Genomic DNA, 9,882 nt, shown 5'->3' with positions numbered 1-9,882 from the left:
TGCCCCAACATATCCCCTGCGGGTGAAGCCACACAATGGCCCATAGGTAGAGCCCACAGGGTTAACACAGTGCACTGGTGAATTATCAGTAATTATACATTCACCACACCCTTGTGAACAAAGATCTGTCGGTCGGGAACCAGCGTGTTCGGTCACATGAAAAGCCATGGCAGAAACACGCGCCTGAGGTGTGGTGACCCTCAGGTTAAATCATCACCAGTCAGCTCTCCCCCTCTCAAAGGGGAAAGCAGCCTATGGTCATCTGGGACTGTGGCGACTTTACTTAACTTACACGGCAGAAACGCACGACCCTGAGTAGATGTCATCCTTGAGCTGAGCGACAGCCGCTGACGCTGACAACATGCCTGTTGGACAGGATCAATCTCTCGGGCTCTTCTCTTTGACTCTCTATGCCTGCTTCGTTGCTTAATCCTAGTGACTAATTGTTTGTTACTCAACATTTGCATGCTGTTAACTGTGATTCAAAGTTTAATAAACTAATTCATAATTTGGGCACTTCTGGTCAGTTGGTGCCGTGGCTTAGTTGGTTAAAGCGCCTGTCTAGTAAATAGGAGATCCTGAGTTCAAATCTCAGCGGTGCCTTAGCCACAATCTGGCATTTTGAGGGTGTTGGTTCAGCACAGTGGGCTAAAGAGCTGGCTTGTAATGCAGAACAATGCCAGCAGTGTGGGTTCAAGTCCTGTATTGGCCTCCCCGAACAGGAGTGTGGTGACTAGGGGCTTTTCTCAGAAGCTTCATTGTGACAATAAGAGATTATTATTATTTTCTTTGACAATGGCCAAGAAGATATCAATTCATTCGCTTGACACTTTGTGCAGATCCTGGTGCGATGTGTTCGCATTAATACTCATCTAATCCTGACTGGCTGATAGCTGAGAGAGCCATTAATTCCTAGGCATAGACAGGGTAGTAACCTCCTGAGGGTTCTTTGAAGGGGGTTAAGAGTTAATCTGACACCGTTGATGAATATACTTATCAGGGTATCAATCCCAGTGTTCTTACAGGCCCCAGAGGTGAAAGCACATTCTCTGATTCACTGAATCACCCTGATTTATACTTTGAAGCAGTACTGGATCAATTATATTTTTGGCTTTACTGTTCCTTATTATGCAGATGTTAATATTTAAACATATATAATAGGAGAATCAGTATTTAATTACAATATAAACTACTTCAGACTGCAGGCAGTCCCCAGGGACCCTGCAGCAAAATAAATTTTGTGCCAAAATGCTTCCAGCAGAAAATCATAATTCCCAACGACAGTGTTTGATTAAAAAGGCAGCCATTTGACACTGCTCCAGAATGACTGAAGCACATTTGCCACAAACCTTGACTGATACATCCAGGAGTGGCTTCAAGTGGTCATGATTTGAGTTTTATTATTCCAGCTACGTTTTCCACCTTTCGGATAGTCTGGTTTATGAAACTCACTCGGTCTCCGATAGCAGTAACAAAATAGCTTTTAAATAAAGCGAACTGCTGCATGCGTTTCAATTTAAGGGAAGGTGGAGTGCTGTGATGGAGAGGTTGCAGCCTATTATTGGTTGGGATGATCAAGGTTCAGGGTAAACCAACTGACCTGATCTATATTATTTGACAAGGAAGCGTGTATGAATAGCGGCGCTGTTTGTCACTGAAGCCTGGGATCTTTCCCAAACTGTTCCAGGTGTTAAAGATATTAGTTTCGATCCTGTTGAGCATTCTCATTTACAGAGTTTGGAATTATTTTCCAGCAACTGCGACATCGCTTGACAAATTCTTCAAGCACGGAATTCCGTGACGATTACAATCCCCAAAACACGATTTGTATATATATATTTTTTTATCTGACTTTGTTGATTCTTAAAAATTGCTATGTGGGAACTCGGAGGCAATGATTTGGTCGCTGGCTCTGAGGGTGGGGCAAATGATTTTTTACGCCACATGATGATTTTATCACGTTCAATAAATATTTTTTTTAGTTCTCAAAACTGGCTCAAATGTGGCAGCACATAAAAGTGAGCAACTTTGTTGCTTTATCCATTAACAGCCAATTAACCAATGGAGACAGGGCTACCAGAGTTTAAAGTGTACAGGTAAGAAATTATTTAAGTACTTTAGCAGTAAAAAAATAAGGCTGGAAAATTGATTCATTAAAGATGCAAATGGGGGGATCTCATTGCGACTTATAAAATTCTGACAGGACTAGACAGGATAGATGCAGGCAAGATGGTGGTGTCCCGAACCAGGGCCGGGATTCTCCGCTAACCGCTGGCGGGTCGTACCGCACCAGGGAGTGGTGCGAACCACTCCGGCGTCGGGCCGCCCGGAAGGTGTGGAATCCTCTGCACCTTCGGGGGCTAGGCCGGCGCTGGAGTGGTTGGCACCACGCTAACCGGTCGCCGAAGGGCCTCCGCTGGCGTATTTCCTGCGCATGCGCAGGGGGTTTCTTCTCCGCCCCGGCCACGGCAGAGCTTTACAGCGGCCGGAGCGGAGGGAAAGAGTGCCCCCACGGCACAGGCCCGCCCGCAGATCGGTCGGCCCCGATTGTGGGCCAGGCCACCGTGGGGGCGCCCCCCCCCCGATACTCCCGCGCCCCACCGAAGACACTGCAGGCCGCCCGCAGAGCCAGGTCCTGGCGGTACGGACCTGGTGTAACCTATGCCGACGGGACTGGCCGAAAACGGGCGGCCGCTCGGCCCATCGCGGAGAGGAGAATCGTCACGGGGGGGGGGGGGGGGGCACTGCCAACGGCCCCCGACTGGTGCGGCATGATTCCCGCCCCCGCCAAAACAACGGCGCCGGAGACTTCGGCAGTCGGCGTTGGGGCGGCGGGGTGGGATTCATGCCGCCGCCCCGGTGATTCTCCAACCCGCCAGGGGGTCGGTGAATCCCGCCCAAGGGGTCACAGCCGGATTCAGGGTAAACTATTTCGGACAGAGATGAGGAGACATTTCTTCACCCAGAGAGTGGTGAGCCTGTGTAATTCATTACCACAGGGAGTAGTTGATGCTAAAATATTGAATATATTCAAGTGGCGGCTAGATATCGCACTTGGGAAGAATGGGTTCAAAGGCTACGGGGAGAACGCAGTGGGTTAGTCCTCCTGCCTCACGGCACCGAGGTCCCAGGTTGGATCCCGGCTCTGGATCACTGTCCGTGTGGAGTTTGCACATTTTCCCCGTGTTTGTGTGGGTTTCGCCCCCACAATCCAATGCTAAATTGCCCCTTAATTGGAAAAAAATGAATTGGGTACTTTAATTTTTTTTAAGAAGGCTATGGGGAGAAAGCTATTGAGTTGGATGATCAGCCATGATCGTGATAAATGACAGAGCAGGCTCGAAGGGCCAAAAGGCCTCCTCCTGCTCCTATCTTCCATGTTTCTATTGTTATGGGCGAGGCCTTTCAGAACCCCAAAATGTATCATGGAGTTCAACCAACCTCTCCCTTTAATGGATTTGTTGCTTTGCCGAGCACACGGCTTGTTCCCTATGTTATAACCTGCCTACTGACGATTGGCTGGGGACTAATGATTATTCCACAATCCTATGGGAGTATGAACTTCCCCAATGAGGGGGGCGGAGAAACTCCTACTATAAATAAGCTGGCCAGTCCAGGAACCAGCAGGAAGGAGAAGGTAGCAGGGGAAGTTACTGCTACTGTTATGTATATATTGTTATAGTAAATAAACGTTATTATTTTGTATCCTTAAAACTCGTGCTGGATTCTTCGGGGCCCTTACAAAACTGGCGACGAAGGTAAAAGTGAATAGCTGTCTACACTGCTGAAGCCACCTCCCTGGATTTTTGTTGGATACAGGTTGGAAGTTGTTTTCTATTATACCATGCCTCTGTACGGACGTTTGGATGTTTTTGATGCTGCGCTGGAAAGCTGGAACCAGTACACACAACGGATGCGTTACTATTTCCGGGCAAACAATATCACTGAAAATGAGCGCCAGGTGGTCATATTGCTCACCGCCTGCGGGCCGCATACGTTTGGGGTGATTAGGAGCCTTACGTACCCAGCTGCGCCGGACACCAAAACGTTTGACGAACTTGTGAATATAGTGGGGCAACACTTTAACCCAACCCCGTCCACGATAGTCCAGCGTTACCGGTTTAATACCGCTGAGAGGACCCCTGGAGAATCCCTTGCCGATTTTTTTTATCCAGACTACGCGGGATTGCGGAGTGCTGTGACTATGGTGAGACCTTGTCAGAAATGTTACGCGACCGTTTGGTTTGCGGTATTAACAATGCGGCCACCCAGAGAAAGTTGTTAGCGGAGCCAACATTGACTTTTCAACAGGCAATACAAATAGTCTTGTCCCGAGAGAGCGCAGAGCGCGGAGTACAGGAGCTACAGGGAATGGAAGTGCATGCCTTGGGGCGCAACCCTTTCCGCCCAAAAACGTCCCCCCGCACTCCTGAGGTACCTTGGGCGAGGCAACGACCAGACCGACGCCAGTGGCCATCAGACATTCCTCCCCGAAGGGAGCCTTTTCCAGAGCCAATGGATGAGGAGCCATGTCCGTGTCAGACTTGTAGGCGCCGACCCCGTCGCGGACGGCGGTCCTGGGGACGCCAGAGGTGCCGTCGTTCCGACCGAAACTGGGACCAGCCCAGGGGCCGTAACTGGGACCAGCCCAGAGGCCGTACCTTCCATGTGGATGAACCTGCGGCGACCACTCCTGAGGACGTGGAGACGGAGGATGACTGCCTGCAGCTGCATTGTGTGGCAGCTCCCCGTGTGGCCCCCATTAAGGTGACAGTACGGGTCAATGGCCACCCTCTGGAGATGGAGTTGGATACTGGCGCAGCGGTCTCCGTGATCGCCCAGAGGACATTCGACCGCATCAAGCAGGGTATACAGACCCTTGCATTAACTGACTCACAGGCCAGGTTGGCCACCTACACGGGGAACCACTGGACATTGCAGGAACTACAATGACCCCTGTTGTCTATGGACGCCAGGAGGGGCGTTTCCCACTTATCGTGGTGCGCGGCCATGGGCCCAGCCTGTTGGGTCGGGACTGGTTGCGCCATTTGCGGTTGCAATGGCAGCACATCCTCCAAACAGTTTCTGGAGGGTTGACTGAGGTGCTAGGACGATACCCAGAGGTATTCCAGCCTGGTTTGGGGAAAATAAAAGGGGCCGTAGCCCGTATCCAAGTTGAACCAGGAGCCACGCCGCGCTATTTCCGGGCGCGCCCAGTGCCTTACGCTTTGCTCGAGAAGGTAGAAGGGGAGCTCACTCGTTTGGAGAGTTTGGGTATTATCAGGTCCGTCCGTTTTGCTGACTGGGCAGCACCAATTGTACCAGTAATGAAGCCAGATGCCACAGTTCGCTTGTGTGGCGACTATAAACTTACAGTGAATACAGTTTCCCGACTCGACCGATACCCAATGCCTCGCATAGAGGATCTCTACGCGAAACTTGCAGGCGGACTCTCATTCACAAAATTAGATATGAGTCACGCCTACCTGCAGTTGGAGCTGGACCCTGCCTCCCGACCATATGTAACAATTAACACACACCGGGGCCTGTATGAATATACACGGTTGCCCTTTGGAGTATCCTCTGCCTGCGCAATTTTTCAACGTGTTATGGAGGGCATTTTGAGAGGTTTACCACGTGTGGCTGTCTACCTAGATGACGTGTTGATTACAGGGACGTCGGAGCAAGAGCATTTGGAAAATCTGGAGGCTGTCCTTAGACGCCTTTCGGAGGCTGGAGTCCGTTTACGTCACACAAAGTGCGTATTTCAGGCAAAAGAAGTAGTCTACCTAGGTTATCGGGTGGACCGTGAGGGTCTGCACCCCGTCGCAGAGAAGGTGCGTGCAATTCAACATGCCCCCACCCCGACTGACACTTCGCATCTTCGTTCTTTTCTCGGTCTCGTAAACTATTACGGGAAGTTACTCCCCAATCTGGCAACTACGCTGGCCCCCTTGCACCTGCTGCTGAAGAAAAATCACACCTGGGTTTGGGGTCAGCCGCAAGAAACCGCTTTCCGGCGGGTAAAGCAACAATTGTCGTCGTCTGGGTTACTAACCCACTATGATCCGGGAAAGCCTTTGCTCGTCACATGTGATGCATCCCCGTATGGTATTGGGGCTGTCCCGTCCCACAAGATGGAGAACGGGGCCGAGCGACCGATAGCTTTCGCCTCCCGCACATTGACTGCAGCGGAGAAAAAGTACGCGCAGATCGAGAAGGAGGGCCTGGCAGTGGTTTTTGCGGTGAAACACTTCCACCAGTATGTGTACGGCCGCCATTTCACTATCGTGACTGATCATAAGCCCCTGCTGGGACTCTTCAGAGAGGATAAGCCAATACCGCCCATTGCTTCTGCACGGATCCAGCGCTGGGCTTTGTTGCTTGCTGCATATGAGTATTCTCTGGAGCACAAACCAGGAATGCAGATAGCAAATTCCGACGCACTGAGCCGATTGCCTTTATCGACCGGCCCCATGTCGACCCCCACGACCGGTGAGGTGGTCGCAACCCTAAATTTTATGGACACCTTGCCTGTCACGGCATCACAGATCCGTGAGTGGACCCAGACGGAGCCAGTCTTGTCAAAGGTTCGGCACATAGTCCTGTATGGTGGGCAGCATAGACAGCTCCCAGGCGAATTGTGGGCATTTTCCTCCAAGCTGTCAGAGTTCAGCGTGGAAGACGGCATCCTCTTGTGGGGGACGCGGGTGATTGTCCCGGAAAAAGTCCAGGAGCTGATATTATCAGACTTGCACAATGGGCATCCGGGCGTGACCAAGATGAAAGTGTTGGCCCGGAGTTATGTCTGGTGGCCAGGCCTCGACACCGACATTGAGAAGGTGGCCCAAAACTGCTCCATTTGCCAGGAGCATCAGAAGCTTCCGCCGGCCGCGCCCCTACATCACTGGGAATGGCCAGGGCGGCCTTGGGCACGCTTACATGCAGATTTCGCAGGCCCTTTTCAGGGATCCATGTTCCTTCTACTAATTGACGCCCAGTCCAAATGGCTGGAGGTGCATAAGATGCAGGGGACAACGTCCTGCGCAACAATTGAAAAAATGTGTTTATCATTTAGTACGCATGGCCTCCCCGAGGTGCTGGTCACGGATAATGGCACTCCATTCACGAGTGAGGAGTTTGCTAGGTTTACAAAGATGAACGGCATCCGCCATATCCGCACTGCCCCTTACCACCCGGCTTCAAATGGGTTGGCAGAGCGTGCAGTGCAAACATTCAAAAGAGGCCTAAAGAAGCAGTCTTCCGGATCAATGGACACGAGACTGGCTCGGTTTTTGTTTACGTACAGGACCACCCCCCATACAGTGACTGGGGTAGCTCCCGCAGAACTCCTAATGAGCCGGAGACTTCGCACCCGCCTTAGTATGGCCTTCCCGGACATTGGCGCAAAAGTACGCCGCACACAAGAACGGCAGGGACCGGGATTGTCTCGGCATCGTCCGATTCGGCAGTTTGCGCCCGGTGACCCAGTATTCGTGCGGAATTTTGCTGGTGGTGCCCAATGGGTTCCTGGTGTAATCTTTCGCCAAACGGGCCCTATATCATACCAAGTGCAAGCCCAGGGTCGTCTCCAGCGAAAACATGTAGACCACGTCCGGTCCAGAAGATCATCCCCGCAAAAGATTCCCCGCCCCCCGGAGCTCAGTTCAACAGCGGCAAAGACCAGAAACAAGGGAAGGTAGTCCTCCAAATCTTCCACTGGTGCCTCACTCGAAGCCTGCGCAGGTCATGACGGGACCGAATGGGGATAGAGACGCTGACATGACGGAGGCAGCAGACTCTGACTCCGAGATGGAGATACAGGATGAATCAGAGGGGGAATCCTCGGGTCCACAGGCCGTGGATGTACAACCACGCCGTTCATCACGGAAGCGCCGGTCTCCGTCTCGTTATACGCCGCCTGATCCAGCGCCGCGTGCAAATAGGGTCCGGCCTGCGGCCAAACGAGTTTGACGCCTTCCTTCGCCAGGGCCTACGGTGGATTCCTTGGACTTTGGGGGGGAGGGATGTTATAACCTGCCTACTGACGATTGGCTGGGGACTAATGACTATCCCACAATCCTATGGGAGTATGAACTTCCCCAATGAGGGGGGCGGAGAAACTCCTACTATAAATAAGCTGGCCAGTCCAGGAACCAGCAGGAAGGAGAAGGTAGCAAGGGAAGTTACTGCTACTGTTATGTATATATTGTTATAGTAAATAAACGTTATTATTTTGTATCCTTAAAACTCATGCTGGATTCTTCGGGGCCCTTACAAAACCCTAGGTGTGTGATTACAATTATGGACACGTGGGTTTTTAAACACAAAACACTGTTTATTCCATGAACTCAACTTAACATCTGAAATAAACATTGGATCTCTTAACACCCCTTACTTCAAAGATAACTCAGAAAATATTGCAACAGTAAATAATTCCTTAAACTGTTACTTCAAACTTCCAAGAAACTTAACACCTTTAAACAAAATCACATCAGGTCAAAGGCTTTAAATCACCCAAATGATCCAGAGATAGTCTTTCATGGCAGAGATCCAGTTCATTCAAAACACAGCCACGCCCAGCTCTTTTCAAAACTTGCAGCTCTCTGGAAACACACAGGCACACACACTGCTTATTAAACTGAAACTAAAAACCTGCAAAATGGCTGACCTGAGCACAGCCCCACCCACTCTCTGACATCATTGTTTTCTTAAAGGTACATTGCTTCAACATCCATGTCTTAAAGGTACTCTCACATGACACCTCCACCCAAGAAAAAAAAATAAACCATCAACTTCAAGATGGTTTCATTTTTCACATTTGCACCATCCACTAAGAAATGTGCACAGTAAATATACCTTTTCGTTTTTAAAAAAAAAAACAGCACATGCAAACAGGTATAATAAAATAGTCCATTTTTCTTTGTTCTTCTTCCTCCAACCGAAATCCTTCTCGATTGACAATCTCTTTGAACAAAGTCTCTGCACGATCCATCCATTCCTCTACTCCTCGGCATTTCTCTTTAGAATCAGGTACTTTAGTTCAATCTGACCACAGAGTCCCTTGCAATTCTCCAACATCGGAGCATTGGTAATCACAACTTTCAGGCAGTCAAATGCCTGTTGAAAGTCTGCTGTCCATTGAAATTTTTTAGGTTTCTTTAGCTAGTCCATCAGTGGAGTAATCACGCCACAAAACTTTTGCCCAAATGTTCTATCAAATCCACTCATGCTAAGAAATCACCATATTTCCCTTCGTCTTGAGGGTATCGGAAACTCCTCAAGGAAAGTGATTCGGGCTTCTCCAAATTCACTTTCAGCTAGGCTCACCACCAAACCCGCCTCCTGAAGTCGATCTAAGAACTCCATACGATGTATTAAATGTTCTTTCCATGTCTGGAAGTTGGAAATAAAAGCAGATTGTCCCACTTTCTCCATGCAATCCGTCAAACGTGGGATAGGATAAGAGTCCGTTCTTGTAACTGCATTCACCTTTCGATAGTCCACACACAACCGTTGGGTACCGTCTGGTTTAGGTACCATCACTATGGGTGAGCTCCATTGGCTGCAACCCACTTCAATTATGCCATTCTTCAGCATACTCTCAATCTCTCTGTTAACCTGTGCCAATTTTAAAGTATTAAGTCTATACGGATGTTGTTTGATAGGAACAGCATTTCCCACATCTACATCATGTATAGCCATTTTAGTACTTCCCAATTTATCTCTACAAACTTGCCCACGATATCAATAACTCTTTCAGGTCAGTTTGTTTTTCCTCTGGAAGGTAACTTAACAATTCATCCCAATTTTTAAGAACATCCTCATTTTCCAATTTAATTTGAGGTATGTCAAATTCACAGCCATCTGGATTTGGTTCAT

The 9,882-nt window shown here is 49.6% G+C and overlaps 1 non-coding gene across 1 annotated transcript; it reads left to right on the top strand.

Moving 5' to 3' along the window:
* The first annotated feature begins 529 nt into the window (after nucleotides 1-529).
* On the top strand, nucleotides 530-603 carry trnat-agu (transfer RNA threonine (anticodon AGU)). Its single transcript has one exon. It is a non-coding gene; the product is annotated as a tRNA-Thr (tRNA).
* The last annotated feature ends 9,279 nt before the right edge of the window (nucleotides 604-9,882 follow it).

This window comes from Scyliorhinus torazame, chromosome 10 (assembly GCF_047496885.1).
Source record: "Scyliorhinus torazame isolate Kashiwa2021f chromosome 10, sScyTor2.1, whole genome shotgun sequence".
Lineage (NCBI taxonomy): Eukaryota > Metazoa > Chordata > Chondrichthyes > Carcharhiniformes > Scyliorhinidae > Scyliorhinus > Scyliorhinus torazame.
This window is presented reverse-complemented; position numbering and strand designations above follow the sequence as displayed.